We start from the raw sequence: 23,966 nt of genomic DNA on the forward strand, positions 1-23,966 counted from the left end.
ATGGAAGCTTCTTTAGGTCCCTGGATGGTTTTAGGCTATTTTCCTACTTTCCTTACTCCTTGAAATATACAGCTTCTGGTTCTAGGAGCGCAGCCGCTAGTAAGAGATTAATAAATAGCCAACTACATATAAAGATTTCAAAACTAATCTGTAAACAAATTACTCTCTAGTCAACCCCCAAAAACTACCCACTTTCTATGCCAATTCCCTATCTCTACATCCCCGCATAAACTATCCCCCCTCCCCTACTTGTTTAATATTTACCAGGGAGGAAGGGAACATTGGGCTGTTTATTACAATGGTTCTCAAAATTTCATATAATGTTTTCTTATTCGTTTGCTTAACAACTTTGGGAACTTTAATTAAAATTTTATTGCCTGGCTCATTAAGTTGAGTGTCCAAATGTTTCAATCACTAAAAGGGGTAATTTGTGCATCATCATTCGGGATGTACACCAAATTATCGGCAATAATGTTATCCCTTCAAATCCCTGAATATTTACCCATCCTTAATTATGCACATTTAGTTAGTGTCCATACATTTTAGCCAGTTATTCCAGACTTTTATTGGGCATTTTAAAAATGTAGTAAATGAATAATCATTACCAGAATTCGCTACATTAGTTTTTAAAATCACAATTTCTCTGACGATAGGGTACATATAATGTAGGTAATGTTTATCTAAAATCGAGTCTCAAAATTTATTAGATATTTTTGGTAGATTCATGTGAACACCATTTTAAGAATAAGCATGTGTGTGGTTTGGTTTGTCCAACCAACCATTAGCAAAATCATGGAGAAATCAGAATTAGAGGAAAATTATTATTTCAGTATCCCGTAGAAAAATAAACTGGTTCTCAGCCATAAAAAAATTGGGGGGAGAGGGGGGGGGGGGCACCCACCAAGATAGTAACCTAAAACCACCACAGGACCAGAAGGTATATTCCCTGAAGAGTAGAATTCAAAAAGTTCAGCGGTTACCGAGTTCTTAAGCTTTAGACGGACGGGCAGACATCAAGCTACTTTGTATTATAGATTATTTTTATGAGAATAAAGATCATTAAATCATTTTAGCCGAAGAACATCAAAATGTTGTTCTACTCTTTTTTATCTAATCAATGGAATAAATATTAAGGAGTACTTATTGATTTGCAAGTGGGTAAGAGATGGATAAATACCATTATTATGTCAATAAAGTTTATATTAACATATCTTAACATATATTTACTTACTATTGTCATCAACTTATATTTTATCTTTATATGCAAGGATATCCTTAAAAGAATAAAAAGCTTTAATTTTTTATTCCAGTATGGCTTCTAAATCGATTAAGTTTCGCTGGATTAGAACAGGTTCTCAGCAATACTGAAAAATCATGCATAGCATCGTATTACAGATAATTTTCTACGAATATTAAAAAAAAAACATAACCAGTTTTGGTAGCCCGGGTCTTCGGGATTAACAAAGCTAGGTTTAATCTCATAACTTTTCATTTTAATATCCGTGGAAAGCTGTATATAATACGATGTGATAAACAACTATTCTCAAAATCAATACCGAATGCTTTTTACTTCATTGCATATAAAATTTTGATAGCATTAAAACTCTTGTTTTCATGTGATGTGAACAAAGTAATTGAATTCTAACATGTCCGTTCATCTGTCCATCTGTAACTATGCAGTTATTTTCAAATTATTAAAATCTCCATGGAAGATGGGCGCAGAAATGGTTGATGAGTAATATACGACCAATTAATTTAGACTCTTTAAAGGTCTTTCTGAAAATAAAACAATATCATTTAAAATTAAAAACTTATACAAAAAGTAAAATTACAGAGGGGACAACAGGCTTAAATAACTGGTTGTTCAAATGTTAGGGACCTTGTGCAATTATGTGCAATTTAGAGGAAACACTGTTAACAAATTATTAAAAATATACGTATTTAGGTTAATTGTGCATTATTGTGTAATAACTTTTCCAGAATATTTGTAGGCTTTCTGTTGTCGGTTAGATTTTTGTGCGGGCATAATCTATACGTTATCTATGCTAGCAGTGTTTAAAGTACATATATTCGTTTCCAGGAACATTCTACTGTGAACTGCACTAGATCCGAATATTGGAGACGAATTGGATGATTGTACCTGTAAAAATCATTACCACTAACAAAAACAATTATAAAAATGCCATGTACCCACAATAAACCAAAATAATTGATGTTCTTCTTCAAATACATTTTCTCATTTTCTCATTTTTAAAAACTTTTTTCTAATGAACGTCTATTGTCTGAATATTACCTAAATAGAATGTGAAGACAACTGCACGTAACTAATTCATTGTTCACGCACAACAGTTAGATTCCATCCGTAAGTGTGGAAATATATGTACTGAGACTAATCAAAATTGGAAATATCAAATACGTCATTTACATTTTGACTCAAGGGCTTGTCTTTGCATCATCGACATGGACAGATATGTACTTTTATCACGGTATTTTATTTACAATCAAAGCTTGACGTTTTTCCTCAAAGCCCATTTTTGAGCACAGGATATCTACCCCCATAGACGTCCAAATGGGGGGAGGGGGTAAAGGGGTGATTTCCCCCCCCCCCCCCCATAATAAGCCCCCAAAATTTTTATTTTCAAAATTTTACCCCCCCCCCCAAAAAAAAGCTTGGACGCCCATGTCTCCCTCTCCTTATTTTTAAAAAATAATTTGATACTATGAGAGGAGGGAGGGAAATTTTTTATGTATTTGTGATTAACTTTAGGTAAAATTAGGTTAAGTTATATTGGATATAGGGAAGTGTGACAGACAAAAAGAAAAAAATAAACCCTTCCCCGAATTTATTTTCAATTAAATAGAAAAATAACGATAACACTTCGATGGAAAGAACCATAAATTTTAATTTATGGATATCTAAATTTTTATTTGCTATAATATTACATACACTTTAAAAATCCTCCAAAATTGTGGATCTTTATCTCTAACCGTGGTTTTCATGTTGCATTAAATTAAAAGGATTTAAAACTAAAATGTTTGCTGTTGTTTCAAATATCAAGGCTTAAAAATTTTTGTTATTTACTAAAGTAGTAGGATGTTTATTTGCAGAGAGAGAAAGAGGGGACAATGGGCTGTTTATTACACTAGTCCCCAAAGTTTATAATAATGTTTTCTTATTCGTTGGCTTAGAAATTTTGGGGAATTTTGATTGGTCAGTTCAATAAGTTGAGTTTTAAACGCTTTAAACACTAAATGTAATCTACAGTAGGGGTATTTTTTTGGAGTATCATCATCGGGGATGTACATCAATTTATCGGTCATTCTCTTATCCCTTTAGATCCCTGGTTTACTTGTGTGTTTGTTACGCAAGGGAAGCTTTATATTAGAACAATTGTGAAAGAGTATTTTTTTTAAATGAAGAATTTAAATGAAGTAGAAAAAAGTCTTAATTGTACTAACAGTTGATGGTTTTTTGGCATTGTTCATTTTCTTCTTCTACAGCAAACACACTTGTTTATTATCTTGTTTAAAATGTTTAAAATTGTCGTTATGACATTCAGACGGTCATAAAAATCTCGCAGGGGAATAAAATATTCAAAATTTATTATGTAATAAAAGAACTGTGTTTATTTTGAATCATTTTTACAGTCATCATTGCGTAGTATACTTAATGTATAAACTTTTAATTAAAATAATGAAAATGAATTAAAATGCTTATTATTACTGAATAGAAAAATTTAGCTAGTATGAATAGCATATGCATATCTCACTTAAAAAAAAAAACTGAAACAAAAATATTTTAACTAATCTTTTTTTATCTTCAATGTTTATGCAGTAAATTTAGAATAATTAATCCTGAAATATTCGTATGAACCCTAGCTGGTCTAAATATAACTTCCATATGCCACTGTGCGAGGCAGTTTGTCATTAAACAATATGCAGTAAATTTAGAATAATTAATCCTGAAATATTCGTATGAACCCTAGCTGGTCTAAATATAACTTCCATATGCCACTGTGCGAGGCAGTATGTAATTAAACAATATGAAGTAAATTTAGAATAATTAATCCTGAAATATTCGTAGCAACCCTAGTTGGCCTAAATATAACTTCCATATGCCACTGTGCGAGGCAGTATGTCATTAAACAATACGCAGTAAATTTAGAATAAGCATGAATATTATTCTTTAACCTTATCAACTAAGCATGCTTGGACACTAAAACTGATTTACTAAAAGTGTACAATAAGTAAAGAGTGTTCAGTTGCAGGGTGTAGGTTAATACATGTGTTTGTTGTGTTTATAATAATCTCAAGTGAAGTTTAGCATTAGTTTTGTGTTATTAAAATTTTAAAAGAAAACTTACTTTTATCATTAAATTTTATATTCAATGAAGAGCAGAAAACATGTCAAAAAGTGACATTTATCCAAGTAAGTTTAAATACCCCGGCCTCCTCCCTCCCTACTAAAAAAAATAAGTAAGTTATAGAGTGGATACAAATTAGTCAGTAAAATCATCTTACAAATTTAAGCCGAAATCTCTGATAACATTTCCATTATAGGATACTAAAGTTATCCATAGCATTTCAAAATTTCAAAAATTCAAATTTTAAGAAACAAATTACCTGAACTCTAATGCCTCTTAAAAGGGAATCAAAAAGGGGTAGTAGCAGTAGGTAACTATATATTTTTTCCAATAAAATACATATAAAGGCCATATATTTGAAAGAATTTCATTTTTCTACCACATAGTTTTAAATATATCAAGACTTGAAAATCATATTCTTGTGATATATGCAATATATAGCTGGATTATTTTCACAAAAAATTTATGTACGAATATTGCTAAAAAGACTTAGTACTACTAGAGCCCATGCAAAAAAAAATACTTTTTACTAAGTTACTGCTGGCCCAATCTACAAAATTGTGAAAGTTGAACAATCAAAAACGAACATTTTAAATAACTATAAGTATCAAATCATCTTTCTAAATCTAATAAGATATAATTAGATTTAAATTTGAAATTTAGTAAAATGTTATTACCCCTGCTTTATATTGTGATCTGGTGAACTGAAATTAGTTTCCGAATGTGAACACATTTTCCTAGGTGTTTCCCAATCCTATCTCAATATTTGCTACTAGCTAAAAAACCTTCAAACTTCCAAAAAAAAAATCAAAATTTGAAAAATTAAAACTTTGAATGTATAATGTATAAATCGTTAATACATTCAAATTTAAATTTTTTGTGAAGTTTGAAGGTTTTTTAGCTAGTAGCAAATATTGAGATAGGATTGGGAAACACCTAGGAAAATGTGTTCACATTCGGAAACTAATTTCAGTTCATCTGTGATCTAGAACATTGTATTCTAGTTTAACAACTATTTTTTAATATCAGGGAGGGATTGGACATCAGACTGTAAATTATACTTGTACTCACAGTTTTACAAACATGCTTCTGGGGACTTTCGAAAAGGATATATTAACTGAAGAAATTAATATCTTACAATATTCAATTGAAGTAAACAAAGTTATTTCCTTCATAATGGTTAGATTTTTTTGACTAGCAGTCTATAAATGCAAGAATTTCTTTTCTAGTATGGCTGCGAAACCAATTAATATCCACTGGATTAGAGCCGATTCTTAGGCATACTGAATAATTATTTATAGCATTAAATTACAGACAATTTTACTTGAATATCAAAATAGAAACCATAAATTTAATAACCGTTTGGTCTTACATGATTTTTCGTTTTTTATTCCTTAATTATAGAAATCAATTGTTCGTTCAATAAACCCAAAACTGGTCGTAATTTTTCTTATTTTTTCTTCAGTTACACTATCCCTCTGTTCTCGCATTTTTTACAATCACTTCCCTGCTGTGCTTTATGCTCACTATAAAGTTTATATGATAAGGTAGCAGCTTTTTAATGCATTATTAAATTTTAACTAGGGTCAGTTAGAGTTTTAGGTATCGAGGTTTTTTTTTATAAATATAGTCTGTATGTTCGACTGTTTGCTGGTAAATTTTTCTTGTCAATAGCATTCATTAAGAGTTTGATCAAATGCCAATAAATGGATGTACATCCCCAATGATGATAAACAAAATCAGCCCCTTTGTTGACAAAAATTAGTGATTGAAACGTTTGAACACTCAACTTTATAAAGCAACAAATCAAAATTCACTAAAGTCCCCAAAGTTGTTAAGCGAACTAATAAGAAAAAGTTATAATAAAACATTGGGGACCAGTGTAATAAACAGCCCATTCTCCCCTCTCTCTCTGGCAATTACCAGTGATTTTATGTAGAAAAAATAAATGGTGGAAAAGTTTGACACTTTACAAAGTTTATGCTAACGAACCAGAGAACGTGAGGGGACAAAGTCGCTCAAAAGAAATTCTGACGTCATAAAAATGAGGGATGAGGAGAAGAGGAGTGGGAACGAAAACCCATAAAAAAAGAGTTGGATAATTCCTCATTTTATGACGTCCCATGCTGGCTTTTGAGCGACTTTGTCCCCTCACCAAAGAACTTTATGAACTTAGGAAGCAGTAACAATATCCCTTCTTCCCTGAGTTAGTACATACTTACTATCTCTTTTATAACAAAGTTCTTTTGAAATCTAGAATAATGCTTGCTTTTAATGGCAAAGATTGTACTCATTTACTATAAAATTATAAACTTTGCCTTTCCACAAATGAAATACTAATATCATAACTTAAGGCTTACATAAAATGAATCTTATTTTAATCGATTCATCTTCATTCTTTATGGGTTTATATTTTTTCACTATTTATAGATTTGAATAAAAAACTTTGCTTATCCTTTGATAAGGTTCATTATGAATATTCATAATAACAAGGATAAATTATACCACCAGTGCAGTGGTAAAACTTGTATAACATGTTATAAATTTCTGTGACATAAATAACATTAAAAACAAAAAATTCATAATGTTTTGATCAAATAATCATACGGACTTTCAGTTTTTTAGAGATACTACGCTAAATAATGTACTTAACTGTCACAGGAATCATGCCAAGTTTGAAATTTATGGGACAATTTTAATATGTCTAAATTAATGACAAAGGTTATACAAATTTATGAAGTAGGAACAGACTAAGTTTAGAAAGGATTTGCTTCAAAAACGAAAGTGTTTGAAATCTAAATTATCATATAAAAGAAATTATTTATTTGTGCTGTATATGCAGAAACAAAATCATTTGCATATTTGAGTTGAGAATAGGAGTAGTTAGTGTGTATTAAAGCAGGAATCTTCGCATCTATGGGCCAGGGAGTAAGGGAGGGGACAATAGATCGAATATTCAATTTCTAAGAGTCTCATACTTTGGTTCTGGCTTAAAGGGAATGTGCAAGAATTTAGTAGTTTCTGACTTACTTTGGGTACTAGCGCAACAATGCCCCGTTAACTAGCTGAGTTAGTTTTGACAGAGAGATTTGTCCTTAGATGACTGGTTTTAACAAATATTTTTCCCAAGAAAATGTCATTTCATGTATAGAAACTCAACTGTGATATTTATGTATTAAACGATCTAAGAACCCCTTGAATTTAGGTAGCAGTTAAAACTATATGAGAAGGGTTGACGAAGTTCTAAGGGTGATTTTTCTAGTGATTAATTACAGAATGTTTACTACATTGTGATGTACTGATAATTTAATTTTCAAGTAAATGATTTTTTTCTTAAAACTAATTTTGTTCTCAATTATATTACCATGATCCCTTTTCAATTTTGGTCAAATTTTTTGGATAAATCTGGTTTTCATTGCTTTTTAGTGAAAACTCTTAAATTGAATTAATTGCCCATTGTCCCCTCCCTTACTCCCTGTCTATGGGCACTTAAACGAAATGAGGGGGGGGGGGGGTAAATCCATCCTTCACTTTCAATTTAACTTTATAAAGAAAAAGTTAAAAAGAAAATTTTAGGGGGAGGGATTTATTCCTCAGGTTTCTCTAGGGGAAGTAGAGGTATTCTCTCCCGTAAATAGTTATGAACCATTCCTAGATCTATAAGAGGCTTGACTCTAATGAAGAATCATAACATTGGCATACTATGAACTTAAGTAGAAGGAGCTTAAAGTGCCTAATCATAGGCCAGTTTACATTTTACCATTGGTCAGTCACAAATATACTGGCCTATCATTGGTTATTTGTACTGTCATTTTTATTAGGAATTATAAGCTGCTTCACTTAAGTAATGCAAAGTCGACTCATTACACTGGTCACCTCTGTATTTTATTGATCATTTCTATGTAAACTTTGTACTCATAATATTCGGGCCTTTATGTAAATACTAAATATATACAACACAATCCCTTGATTAAAGTGGGACACTTGTAAAAACATTTCATCTGAATTGAAGTAAAACATTAGAGGGGGAAGGGATTAACTCTATGTCCCCAAGCCATGGACACAGTGCCTACTCTCATTTGGGTCTTTGAATATCATCCAATAGTGTCGAAAACATCAACACAGCCAAGTCACTACAAAAGAGCAGAAAGCAATTTGCTAGCAGACGAAAAAGGTTACCAACACTGGATCCCGGAAGTTGTATTGGTTATACATCTATACTTGTAATTTATTTTATCAGTGTTCTTCAAGTATAGGTAAAGTAAAAGTACATTTCCTATAGAATAAAAGTTTGGACCCCGCATGGAATGTTTGCAGGTTAGATCAAAAAAAGGGTGGGAGGGGTAATACAACATTTTCAGATTATAGAATTTCCCCGAGAAAAATTCAGCACAACGGGGGAAAAATTTCGCAATTCTTTAATTCTGACATTAGAGTTAAGCAGTGTCTTAAGAACTAAATCTTGAAGCGGGCTAAAATAACGATCTTTCGCATAACCCCCTTTACTCCATTCCCCCTTTAACCCATCCCCTCCTCTCCTAGTGCATGAACGAACTGACCAATAAAATAATTAGGGAAAGTGACGACAATATTTCCCCTGCACATAAAAACCACGTATATTCTACATGGAATATTTGATTAGTTTACTGTTTTCTCACAAAGTTTTGTATTTGTTATTGTGTTATTTTTATCAAATTTTTTCTGTACCAGTCTATTCTTTACAAATGTTTAATTTTATGTATTATTGCAATTTTTAAGAATGTTTACAAATTTCTTTATTTGCACCTTGATGAAGTGAAGAAATAACTATAAAAGTTGTCCATACGTTCCAGTCAAGAGGACAATTGTGTGCATATAAGTATAAAAAAAACGTTGATATAGAAAAGAGTAAACTTTATACATTAATAACTTTTATTTGATTGGTGTAAACAAGTTTTTAAAAATGCGTTTTCCAGTTTTGGGAAAAACCACACGCTTCGTTTTTTATTAAATGAATAAGTTTGGCACTTTCGATATAAGTAAATGATAATAAAAAACCCATAGAATGCGATAATAACTTCAGAAAAATCGAAGAAAATAGTTTTCATACTTAATTAACGTTTTTAAGTTTTTCTTCAAAAAGTTTAGATAAGATGCCTTTAAAAGTCGTCTATGATTTTGTCAGGGATAAAAATGTAACTTTAAAATAAGAATTACAACATATTTTTTCAATTAGTACAAAGTAAAATTTTGAACATTTTATTGATCAGTATATTTTTTAAAATGTGAAGTAGAAACCTGAATATTTTATCATGAAAATTGTGTTATGATTTGATTGTCTGCTAGATTACAAGAAAAAAGATACTGACAGTACTTGTTGGTTCTTTTTAAAAAATTAGGTAGATTACTTTCAGAACCCCTCTTTTTGCAACGTTATTTCAATAGAACAGAGCCATAGTCTTAGTGTACTCAATATCTAGAAGTAGACAGCCAACCATTGTTTTAGAATTGTTCAATTTTTTTAACTTCTGATAAAAACAGAATTAATGGTATTTTTGTAAATATTATACCTCCAAGAAATGGCTATACTTCCCAATCATATGTTGTGTGATATTTAAGAGGAATTATTTTGATATAATGTCATTAAAATATTCGTTGAAAAAAGTGCTATTGTAGCTTATACTTCACATTTTAATGTGTATGATAATTCAAATTAAAGATAATGAAGATTTATATTATATTTAATTGTTATAATTATAAAGAAAATCCTGGAAACAGTAAAAAACTGACTTTATTTTATTGACGTAGGGAAAATTTTGTCAAATATTTGAATAAAAAAACAATATAAAACAAAATGAATTATTTTTAATATAGTCACAAAAAGGCTTAATGAGTTTAGGAAATATTTCATTCACTAATCATGTCATTTAAACTCTATTACACAGAATACAGTGTAAAAAGATGTTCTCGTTTTAATTTTAAGTAATTTCAAATGCATTTTAATACCTTTTAATGATTAATTTTTTAAAACATCTTTTTATAAAATGTTATTGATTTTTGAAGTTATATGTTAGAATGTTTTTAAATTTTGTTAATATTTTGTTTTAAATGTAGAAAATTGGTAATTCTAAACATTCAAAAAATGATTTTATTAAATTTTCATCACTTAAATTGCATGTTTGATGAAATTTTCAACTGATAGTTCAAGAAAAATCGTTTAAGTTTTATTATATTTTACTTTGAATTGTTAAAAAAATATATTATTGTCAAAAAAGGAGAAGTTATGTTTTCCTCAAAAAAAGACCTAAAACATGAAAATTAACACGTGTAATGAGAATTTTTTTCTTTCAGGTTTAATTTTAAGTAATTATTGATATTTTTTGTAAAAAGGATTTTATATAGAAAGTTTTAAAACTCGAGTAAAGTAGTGGTGCTAAAAAAGGTTGCGAATTTATGCAATTTTCTTGCAAAAAAATTTTTCTAGGATTTTAAAAATAGCAAAGGGTGTTATTAGACGTACTTACAGATACAATTGCTAAGTCATTTTGGCCAAACACTAAAATTAAGTTTTTACATCTGAGGGTGCACCCGTGACCAGTAAGAGTATGAAAAAGAAATAATTATAGGTCCCTATTCTCTGTAAAAATATGCATCAAATTTATAACAGATTTATTATCTTAAAACAACAGCGCATTTTAGATCTTTAAAATCTATAATGTATGTGTGTTTCTTTATTCTTCTATTATTTTGCGCTATTAAGTTAATTAAGCAAAACACAATTTATATACGTATACAAAATCAAAATGTGAAACAACCAATAACAGTAATTTACAAGCAGACAGAACAAACAATATGAAGAAAAGGTGCGGTTGAGAATATTTTGTATAGGCGATTTTAAATAAACATCACTGGAGTTAGCAATTCTAGAATTATCATACAATGTCATAAATTACGGGATGAGTTTACAATAGAGTTAAAATTCAAATCATTAGAGCCATCAAGACTATTATGGGATTGTTACATACTTAAGAATCCTAGAAAAAAAAGAGATCGGCAGCTGTGCCTAGGCCGCCTGTAAGCCTTGTAGAAATCAACCTTTCACGATCGTAAAAATCAGTTGGAAGACTAAAACTGACCCAAAAAAAGGGAATCACTGTTTTAGAAATTTTTCTTAGCTTCTAAACAGGTTTTGATTTGAGGCTTATACGCGGCTGATGCGCGGCTGCAGAGCTTATGCTAGAAATTATCTGCAAATTATTAGATTTAGGTAATAACGGAGAAAAGGTTTAAATTCAAGTATGTAGATTCTCTAAGATTACTATGGAAGTAATGAAGAGGTAAAACATTTTAAATTAAAACAGCAATATAATAAGAAATAGATAATCTGACAAATTTAAAAAAAAAGATAATAAAAAACGAACAAGAGTTGAATGAGTTAGGAATAATGTAATCCAGTAGCCAGCAAAAAAATGCATTAGATGGGTAGACAGATAGATAGATAGGTAGTACAGATAGATAGATAGAGATAATGTACATGAGTAGCCCAACAAAAAGTACATTAGACTCCAACAGATAACTTCATCATATCAACATTTCAACAATACATTAATCAACAACAGTATTACAAGCGTAGCTAACATAAAACATTATTTGGTAGTCTAAAGGGAATGTGTAAAAGGGTATTTTTATTATAAAAATGTAATTAGTTACTGGCGACCTAACTTTATGCTCAAAATAAGCCCATAATTTTGCTTCTATCTGACGTAATTTGATACAGAAATTTCTATCATGAGTGCTGGGAAAAATTCAAATTTTCATCTACCTAAAATGTCATTTTAAATTGAATTTGAATATAACCTTTTTGTTATTGAGCTGAAGGATTCAAATTTGAGATATTTGATCAACTTAAAGCACTCTTTCAGCAGTTAGAGTGGTGTATATTTCTTGCAGGTTTAAATCAAATAGTACTTAAGTTAAGTTGATTTCTCTGAACAATCATTGAAGACTTTACATTTCCAGTCTATACCATCTATAGATCTTATCTTCCTTGTCTAAAGACTTCTTTCAAATTGAATTTAAACAAAAACCTTATTATCCTCTCTCCTGCATTGATAGCTTAAGATCAAGCGTCTGGCCTGGCTTAGTAGCGCAGAAAAAAGATTATTTGTACAAAAGTGATGCGCTGAAATAGCAACGTAGCGTTTAATATTAATATATTTTAGTGATGATTTCAAATTTATTATACAGTGTGTTTTTTTTATGAGAACTTTTTTGAAAGCAATTTTACCCCACTTCTTATCAGAATTTAATGATTGATGGCTTATTTTCTTCGTTTTTTAATGCAATTAATAGAACAACAAAAAAATATTTAAGTTTTTATTTAAAAAGTACAGTAAAATCTAAAATTCAAAACTTAGGTGTCAACATCTAAAAATAGTTTTAGCGCATTTTTCTTATGCCTAAATCTTCTACCCTTTGCAAGAAAAAAATTTGATTTTCTGTAGTCAACTTTGGGGAGCCAGTACTCCCTCCCTGGTTGAGATATGACCTTCAAACTTTGATATGTTCTAGTACATGTCCCTAGTAGTATCTGTATACATTTTTAGCTTTATATCTCCACTTTGAAGTGTTTTGCAGCCATTCTTGCAAAAAGTTGAATATTTGAGCATAAGAAAAATGCGCTAAAACCAGTTTTAGATGTTGACACCTAAGTTTTGTATTTTAGATTTTACTGTACTTTTTAAATAAAAACTTAAATATTTTTTTGTTGTTCTATTAATTGCATTGAAAAACAAAGAAAATAAGCCATTAATCATTAAATTTTGATAACTATAAGTGGGGTAAAATTGCTTTCAAAAAAGTTCTCATAAAAAAATTACACTGTATTTATTAAGACACGCTGTATTGTTTAGATTATAGATACCTTTGTCACACCATTTTCATGATAATTATGAGCCACACTGTATATGTATAGTGTTGTATAGGTAAGCTATAGACATGTGCAACACTATATACTCTCAACTATAAATATTTTCATGTTAAGTATGAGCCACACTATATAAGTATAGTGTTGTATAGGTAAGCTATAGACATGTGCAACACTATATACTCTCAACTATAAATATTTTCATGTTAAGTATGAGCCACACTATATATAGGTAGAGTGTTGTATAGGTAAGCTAGACATGTGCAACACTGTATACTCCCAACTAAAAATATTATCATGTATAGGTAGAGTGTTGTATAGGTAAGCTAGACATGTGCAACACTGTATACTCCCAACTAAAAATATTATCATGTTAAGTATGAGCCACACTATATTGGTGTATAGTGTTGTATAGGTAAGCTAGACATGTGCAACACTAAATAATCTCAACTAAAAATATTATCATGTTAAGTATGAGTCACACTATATAGTTATAATGTTGTATAGGTAAGCTAGATATGTGATTGTGCAACACTATATACTTTCAACTATAAATAATTTAAGTATGAGCCACACTCTATATAGGTGTATAGTGTTGTATAGGTAAGCTAGACATGTGCAACACTATATACTCTCAACTATAAATATTTTTATGTTAAGTATGAGCCACACTATATATGTATAGTGTTGTATAGGTAAGGTAGACATGTGCAACACTACACTATATACTCAACTATAAATATTTTCATGTTAAGTATGAGCCACACTTTATATAGGTATAGTGTTGTATAGGTAAGCTAGACATGTGCAACACTATATACTCTCAACTATAAATATTTTCATGTTAAGTATGAGCCACACTCTGTATAGGTATAGTGTTGTATAGGTAAGCTAGACATGTGCAATTTTATATACTCGACTATAAATAGCCCAGATCATTATTACAGACAACACGAGGGGTGTATTTTTAGTATTTTAAGGGTTCAATACACCCCTCTAGATGTAACCCAACCACTTTAAATGTAAAAAAGCATCCTTGAATTGTAACATACACCCCCTGTACTTACCTGATTTAAAGTGTCTAATAATATTTAAATAATTAGCAATTGAAAATATATAATTATTGTTAAATCTATTAAAACAAAAACAGCTAAAGGGTGTTCGAACATAGGTTGAATAATTATATATCTTTTTGACTTGTGCTATCTAGGAAGTAAATCTTTATATATAATTTAGTCATTAGTGTTTCTGTTTTGGGTAGCTAGCTCATTCAGGCCTCTAAGTAACTTTATGTCATTAACAATATAAATATCATACATGTGTATGTATGTACATTAATACAAGGATAAAAACAACCAAAAGCAGCGAAGCAAAAAATATAGATGCACATTTGTATATAGTGAATTATAGAGTAGATATCAAATTGTCATAAAATGAAAAAAGCAGGGTTCGGAAGCCGCACCTCAGCCGTGCATAAGCCTCAGTTTTTAACCTGCTTGTGAGCAGAAAAAGAAATTTTTGAAAGAAGGATTGTCTACTAAAGAGTAAGTGCAGTCAATATTCTCTAAAATGGCTATAACATTTGGAATGATAGTGCAGCTATTACCTTTTATGATACAAATAAGGATTTTAATTGCCAATTATCTGAAAAGTTTATATCCTTGAGCTAATTTTTTTTAAAAATTTTATAACTGCCAACCCTAAATCTTCATGCGGTTTTTAATATCTTTGTTATGATTCAATCCACGCATATAACGATTGCTTTAATCGTTTTCCAGGTCCCATAACTGTGCTGCTAGACCTTTATTTTTTAAAAATCGGTTCAGAAATAAGGATTTTAGAAGCTATAATATTAGAATATTAGTTGTTTGATCCTTATCCTATTGGGGAGTCTGATGGAGGTCAGGAACAAAGCCTAAAACCAACCCTAAGACATTTATAAACCTTCCCTTAAAAGTGTAACCAAATTGGAACAGTATTAGCAAGCTGTTTTCGTTATCGGCCGGCCGGAAATCGGCCGACTTCAAATCCGTTGACCAATCTAAAATCCGTCCACTGGTTGTCGCGTAACGGTGATTTTAAAGTTGTAGACATGATAATAATTGCATAAAATAGAAGTAAAGTTTAAAAATACCGTAGCCGGTTATTCCTTGGCCGATTTAGTCGGCCAAGGTGGCAAAAAAATAGTCCTGGTCGTAATAAATTCAAATCCGTTGACCAATCTAAAATACGTCCACTGGTTGTCGCGTAACGATGGTTTTAAAGTTGTAGACATGATAATAATTGCATAAAATAGAAGTAAAATTTAAAAATACCGTAGCCGGTTATTCCTTGGCCGATTTAGTCGGCCAAGGTGGCAAAAAAATAGTCCTGGTCGTAATAAATTCAAATCCGTTGACCAATCTAAAATCCGTCCACTGGTTGTCACGTAACGATGATTTTAAAGTTGTTATAAATGCTGCATATATTATAAATATAATAATGTCGTCTTCGAAATGAAAATTTTACTCTAAGAAAATTTTTGAACTACAAATGTGATTTAGATGGACCTTTTACCATAAAATTACTTTTTCATAAACTAATTATTATTTAACTACCTTTTTTAAAGTAGCTGCAACCATTTTCCACCCAAAAAAAATTATTGACTGCACTTACTAAAGAGACAGTTTTATACATCCAGCTAAATTTTATAGTGATAAAATGACGATTTCACTGAGGCTTACACGCGGCTTACGTGCGGCTTCCGATCCCTGGAAAAAAGAGAGAGAATATACGATCATTTATAGAATATCACGAAACCTTGTAAAAGTTATTTAAGCTTGACTGACAGACCAAGTAAATCATATACTGGTTGATCATTGGTACAGGGAATCTTCACAAAAAAATTCCTTTGGCTATCTTAAGGAGCAAGTAAGAAAATCACATTTGAATCATGTAGTTACGGACAAACAAAGTAAATTATAGAGATATTTCGCTACTCTATTATAAGGAAATATCACCTTTACACTACAACAGTTGGTTGTGAGTTTATATTACTTTTTTGTTTTAAGCAGCTCAATCAGGACCCTAGAGCCCCTAGATGACTAAAAAGTATTTTTGGAGTAAAATTTTTTTCTATTAAAGTAGTTTGTTATGTGCTTATACTACTTATTGATTTGGACAGGACCCTCAGTCAGTTACTATATGTCATTAAAAATGTACAGTGATGAAAGGTATAATTTTATGTAAGGATTTTTTTCTTCAAAATAATAATGTGGTTAAATAACTATACTTCTATTGAGTAGGTCTGCTATGATAAAATCTTGAGTAATTAATACCATGCTGTCAAAAGCCTTTTCCACATAAACTAGCGAATATGTTGACCTACAGGCATAGCTTACTTATAAGGAAGCTACGATGCAAAAACTAAAGTGAAAATACTGTAATAATAATTGACTTGACTTTAAAAATGGATGAAGAATATACGTGGATATTCTGACAGGAAAAAATGGTGGAAAGGGGGAATTGCTACGTCTTTTACTTTATTAGAGACCATGGAAATCTTGTGTAAGATCCAAGTAAAAATATATCCCTTACTTTAAAAGAGTAGGATGGCATCAAACAATATTTTAGTAATTATACTCAAATTTTCCTCTTTATTTGCGTGGGATTCCAAAAATGCAGTTTAGACATTCCTTTATTTATTTATAGGCAAGGGCGCATAGTGGTTATTTAATTAGGGTGGTTTTGTGGCCTACAATTAAAAGATATCTAGATATTAGACATTCTCAATGATAATAAACAAAATTACGAAGATGAATAAAGTCCCTCCACAGATTATGACGTAAAACGATAGTATAACCAATGAGAGGCCAGCATAAATTTTAACATTGGTCAATTACAGTGTATACTGGCCTCTCATATGCTATTCTATCGTATGACGTCATAATCTGTGGAGGGACTTTAATCATCTTCCAAAATTACCATTTCTACAGATTTTGGTATCTACAATGCGATTTTGATCCAATCAAGTTTTTAAAATTGTATCCAAAGTTTTAAAGTAAATTAATGATAAATAGTGGATATAAAATTTTGGGTACCTGTAAAAAATAAAATCTTATATCCCATCCCCTCCTGGATTTAGAAGAATGGTAGATGTACATCCATTGCACACAACCCTTTGATACTTCTATAAAAAAAAGGTTTAATAATTGGCCGATTACATCATTTTATATGGTGTGCAATTACATTTGCAAAATTGTTTGCAAAGCAGATATCATATGAGCAGTGTTTGATATCTGCAAAAATCTCAATAAATAATTTTAATATGAAGTTTGCTGTATCATAAAAGTGAATAGTTTGAAAATGGCAGGGACAGACAATTCTAAGTAAAATTTTCCCACACTCCACCTCCTTCTTACCCACTTCCCTTTGGTCATATTACATGAAAATTTTTATTGCAACAAAATATCCTAATTTCTAGCAATTTCAAGTTGAAATAATTTGCAGAATTACGTTCCCTGAGAAATGGTGTTACTTGAAGCTGTAGCAATAAATCTGTTGTTTTGGTAGCTTCACCTGTTTGTGGACGTTATCAGACATCTTTTTAATATTTCATGATAGAATGAATTTGTGAGTGCCTATTAAATAAACCATCACAAATAATTCTTAGGAGAAATCACTAAACAACAAAAATTATTTTGAATAAGAAAGGATCATGGAAAGAAAACGAAGTAACGGGTTTCGTCGTATTTTCACAGTAGCTTTTGATAGGTTATTTTAGGTTAGGTTGAGTATTAATGATTGCCCCTCAGGGGTAAAAAATAGGAGAAAAGCTACTGTGAAAATACAACAAAACTTTATACTTCGTTTTCTTTCCATGCTTCAAATATTGTCTAAGTTAACGTATTGAAGACAAGCACCTGCGCCCATAGCATCAATGGGCTTAGAAATGAGGAGGTTAGGAAGAGTAGAAAAATAGCCTCAAACCATCCCAAGGCGTATAAAAAGACAACTAAAACCTTACTATTTCAAATGTATAATTGGATTAATTTTGATAGATTTGATTTAATATGTTAAAAATTTCTACAGAAAAGTATAAACATCCAAATTTTAATTTTGTAATGAGAAATTGAAGCTAACAATAATTAATTGGGATGATTTGTCTTTTATTATATTTAATGATTTACACTTTAATTACCTCTTAATGAGTTTATTTAGTATATGTTTCATGCTATCTTCAGATTATTTGGCTACGTCCAAAGCACGTAGCTGATGGGTGATTAATTCAGAGTCCTATTTTGTACAAGCTATATTGTGTATATGTAGTTTTTTCTCGAATTTATAAGTAAATAACTTTAAAAGATGAATTTTCTAAAATGTATAAAACAACATAAGAGGAGGAGGGGGGAGACAAAAACACAACCAAAGCTTGAACGAAAAATAAATGTTCTTGGATTACTTTCTGTTTCCGACACTATTATCTGATTTAAAAGATCCAATACACAGTTGGGAAAGTTTCTTTGCCCATTTGGACAGAGTTACATATAGCTCATCTATTCTTTTATTATAATTTTTGAATAATACAAGACAGTCAAAATCGTCCTAAATTGACTGTTAAAAATCAAAATATTGCTAAAATTTGAATATTAAAAAATCTTTTGATTTAAGGGAAAGTAAAAATTCATGTTTTTTTTAGGGACAGGGAATTGGCAACTACATGAAAAATATTTGTCTTTAATATTTCTGATAGTCCATGACAAAAAAAAACAAGCAATATCATACAAAACTAGACTTCTTGCAGGGGCGTCCAAGCTTTTTTTTTGGGGGGGAGTAAACATTTTTTAAGGGGGGGGGGGGTAATTCGTTTTTTGGCGGGGTAAAATGCCACACATTTCCCCCCCCAAAATTTTTTTGTTATAGATTTTTTATTTGGGGGTGTATTTACCCCCCCAAAATTGTTTGGGGGGGGGGGGTAAATACCCCCTCCTTAATGGTTGAGGGTGTTTACGGCACCCCCAGGGTAGGGGTAAATTTGAAAGGGGGGGGGGGTAAAATGAAAAAAAAGTTTGGGGTGCCCTTAAATTCGTTTGGGGGGGGGGGGTAATCCCCATTTTACCCCACTCCCCCATTGGACGTCTATGACTACTTTGTATATTTTTTCAATATTTTGATGAATATAGATGAATTTTTGGGCGAAGCTTGCAATGCTAAATTTATTTTAAATTATTATATGATAGTTATAAGAGCCATGGATATATTTTTATTTGGATCTTACACCAGAATTTCATGTTCTCTAAAACAGTAAAACACGCAGCGGGGTGAAATAACGATTCCCCCTTTCCACACCGTTTACCCCTTCCCCTTCCCTCCTGCTGGATGAACAATGTGATCAATAAATGAGTTTCATGTTAGCAAGCTAAATTTCTCTGTCATAATATCCACGTAAATTCTTCATCCATTTTTAAGCCCTGCATTGATGCTATCATAAAAATAATGGTTCTTCTCTAGTTACCTTATCCCTGTGTTATATTTGGCAGGGTAGGGCACTCTCCATAGGATTTAATTTGTTAAGCTTTTCATGCATTTCTTACTCATTTTTCTTGCAAAAGAGAAATTCAATGAATTTAGTGAGAAAAACAAACAATTCTGTATAAATCATGTAATTTATATATGTTTTAGTTTTCAAGTTTTAAAGTATTTACCTTCATTTATTGGTCCATTCGTCCATCCCATAGGAGGGGAAAGGATTAAGTGAAAGGGGGTGATGTAGGGAGATTGTTATTTTAGCCCTTTACAAGTTTCACTTTATTAGAGAACATGAAAATCTGGTGTATTATCCAAGTAATAATAAATCTATCATTATATTTTGTTGTACTTTTTAATAAATTGACCCCTTTGTTATTACTGAGCTAATAAAGGCTTTAATCATTCTTATTTTTTAAAAAGACAAAACTTCTAAATTACATCTTTAAAATTATCATGCTGCATAGTAAATATAATGAGTTTTTAGTTAGTTACCTTTGAGAAAAAATGTATCTTTATATTGGATGAAATATTTATCTATCTTTCATTTTACATTAGGCATACTATATCTCCATTCATTTAACTCTCCTTCAAGTAGTGTAATCTCTTACTAGAAACAAACTGTTTTTATTTCTTGAAAATCTACAAATAATCAAATATACTCATATACAGGGTGTCCCTCGTAAACTGTTTTTTTTTGAAACGCTTATTACTCCCTAAATATTTGAGCTATCTTAGTAAAATAAAAAGTATTTGGCAGCCTACTACTGACCATTTTATGGGACCATGATGAAAAATCCACAAAATAAACAGGAAAAAAATCTACGAGGTATTACATAAGAGTTTCATTTTATCAAGTTTAGACTAACCCAGAAGAAAATATTTGCTTTATGAACTTTAGGATGAGCTAGGGGCCAAACGGCTGGTCGCTCAAACTTTCTAAACACACTAATAGAACTGGCTTGACATGGCAAACCAAAAATTCCCAATATTCAAGAATCTGAAGTGTAATATAAGGGAACAATATGTGAAAATAAGCATAATATTGATCTTCTGCGTTAATTTCTCATGTGAGCTCGCTTCAAATGCACACAAGAACCTGAAATATACCAGATAATTTAATTAGACTACAATGCCAGTTCTTATAATGTATGGAGTAAGTCTTTGTGATCCACCGTTTGACCACTAGCTGCTTTAACAGATAACTAAGGCATACTTTTCTTGTGAATTAGTCTTATATTCACTAAAATCAGCCTGTTATGTATTACCTTGTAGATTTTTATCTGTTAACTTTGCGGATTTTTCATCACTATATCATAAAATGGTCAATAGTAGGCTGCAAAATACTTTTTATTTTACTATGATAGCTCAAATATAAAGGGAGTAATAAGCGTTTAAAAAAAAAACAGTTTACGAGGGACACCCTGTATTTGTTGTTTTCTACATTCTCTAAAAGGTTTTCTTTGTAGTATGAAATACACATAACTGGGAGTAGATTTTTGAAGCAAAACAAGGATGGTTTTTTTTCTGATCTTGGACAAAGTAGCTTCGGACAAAGTAGCTTCGGACAAAGTAGCTTCAGGACAAAGTAGCTTCAGACAAAGTAGTTTCAGGACAAAGTAGCTTCAGGACAAAGTAGCCTCCTAAGGAAAGTAGCCTCCACTGTTAATAAAGGTCATGGCCTCAGCGCTCGGCCCCCTGGCCTGCCTAGCCGCGGGCGCTTGGCCCCCTAGCCTATAACCTAACCTAACCTAACCAAAAAATTGTAAAACCACCCATGTATTATCAGTTGATGATATTTTTCTAAAATAAATGTTCTGAGGCTAACATAGGTTAGGTTAGGTTAGGTCAGGTTATAGGCTAGGGGGCCGAGCGCCCGCGGCTAGGCAGGCCAGGGGGCCGAGCGCTGCGGCCATATTGGAGACTATTTTTGTTAGGAAGCTACTTTTCTTAATTAAATGTCTTAAAGCTACTTAGTCCGAAGCTACTTTGTCTGACGCTACTTTGTCTGAAGCTATTTTGTCCAAGATCCTTTTATATTAAATTTTTATTATTGGTTTCTTAATCTTGTATGGCTGATTAAATGAAGCAGGTCACTATTGCTGCAGCTAAAAATACCCGCATCTGCGCGACTGCTTTTACAGCTGTGGCTGAGAGAAAAAATTTGAATCAATCTTTAGTTTTTGGGCTATCACAATATGTGCTGTAATATTTTCTTATTGCATTATATTGTAGACAGCTTTCCGTGGATATTAAAAGGAAAAATTATGAGTAAAAAAACAGCCTTGTCTGTAATACGATGCTATACATCATTTTTCAGTATGGTTAAGAACCGGTTCTAATCTAGCTTATATCAATCTGTTTCGAAGCCATATTGTAAAATTGTTACAAAATTTGCAAAAAAAACAATGCCTGTACTATTGTGAAATGAAGGTGCAATTTTCTATATATGTGAACACCAGTCAAGTAGAGGAGGGAGGGCAGAATTCCATGATTTGTAAGTGGACCAAAAAATACCCTCCCTGTAACCTTTCATGTTTATGTTTATTGTTCATATTGGCGTGGTAGTTTACTTAACCAAGGGTATAACAAGGATGGCAACATCCATAAAAGTGAAGCTCTAAATCAGAAGGAAGGACAAACGAACAATAACTCTTGTAGAGTATCAGAACTTAATCAGCAAATAATTAATTTACAAGTCTAAACGAAATTGTACATAGTTGCAAAACTGCACAAATACAGGACACAGTAAAAGGGCATTGTTTTCATTTTTAGGATTTTATTATAGAGATGCCTAACATGTTACCAAAAAGAACTCACCGTTACGGACGGACCGATCCTAGCCATAGAAAAGCTCCGCTTTTAAAAAGTGGCAATCAAAAACAGTTAACTACTGCTTTGATTACAATTAGAGTCAAAATTTAGTTTCTCGGTCGCAACTCTTAATTACAATCGACTTGCAGACGCGTAAACAATTTGATTTAAAAGTAAAGTATAAAGAAGGGCAAAGTTTATGCATAATCCATCCATGTTTCTCCAAAACTAACCAAGCGAAAGTCACAAAAATAAAAAAAAGTACAGAGTTAATGAAATCAGAAGAGGGGAGGGGGACTTTTAAGGTTCAATGAAACAATGCAGGAAATTGGGAAGGATAGGCTCGATGTGAAAAATATCAAAGATCAGATTTTATTCGGTCTTTAATTAGATTTTGTTCGTGCAAGGATTCCTGCAAATTTGTGAAAACCAGGCATCCATATGAAACAAAAAAAGGATTTAGGCTGTTAAAAGTTTTTAGGTTTAAAAGTACTTTTTTAAAAATTAGAAAAATGTCATGTGCATACAGTTTGAGATCTCGCTAATCGCTGAACCATTATGGTTCACCTTTGCAGCGAAGCTTCTTATAGATTAAGGGAATGTTTAAAATTTTTTTGGGGAAGGGTACCTCTACCTTCCTACTAGAAATGTACCCTAAAAAAATATTCCCAAACAAAATATTTTGGAATTTATAGTGTGGACCAAACCTCCCCCCACCCCTTCCCTTCCTCAAGTACCCTTAAGGGCCTCTAGGAGCGTAGTTATCAGTCCTTTTGGTATACATCTATTCTTACGCATCTATTGTTTTGATTCTCGTGATAGTACGTTGAAAATGATTATATTCAACGTCTATCATTTTCAACTCTGGGCTAAAGATGAAACTTTTATTTCATTTTCGGTAAAATCCCGAAAACAGAAAGTGGGCCATCCTTAAGAACCATACCCAACATATTTAGGGCAGGGAGGGAGGGGACAAAGGACTGTTTATTAAACTAGTCCCTGAAATATAATAATAATGTTATCTTATTCGTTGGCCTAACAACTTTTGGGACTTTTATTATATTTTGATGGGTTGGCTCATTAAGTGGAGTGTCCAAACGTTTTAGCCACTAAATGAAGTCTACAGTAGGGTAATTTTGTTTATCATAATTGGTGAGGTACATAAATGTATCGGCCATTCCCTCCTACTGGATGAAATAACTGACCAATAAGTGATGTCCATGTTAGCAACACCAATTTTTCCTCTCGCATAATATAACTAATGATCTATTATTCTATATCCATTATCAGAGCTGGATCTTTAAATCATTTTAGTGGTGAGCCAGATCGGGGTGAGCCAAATTTCAGCCAATCACAGCGCGGCATTTCATAAAATGCTG

This window comes from Acartia tonsa, chromosome 2 (genome assembly GCF_053477335.1).
Source record: "Acartia tonsa isolate MP-2025a chromosome 2, ASM5347733v1, whole genome shotgun sequence".
Lineage (NCBI taxonomy): Eukaryota > Metazoa > Arthropoda > Copepoda > Calanoida > Acartiidae > Acartia > Acartia tonsa.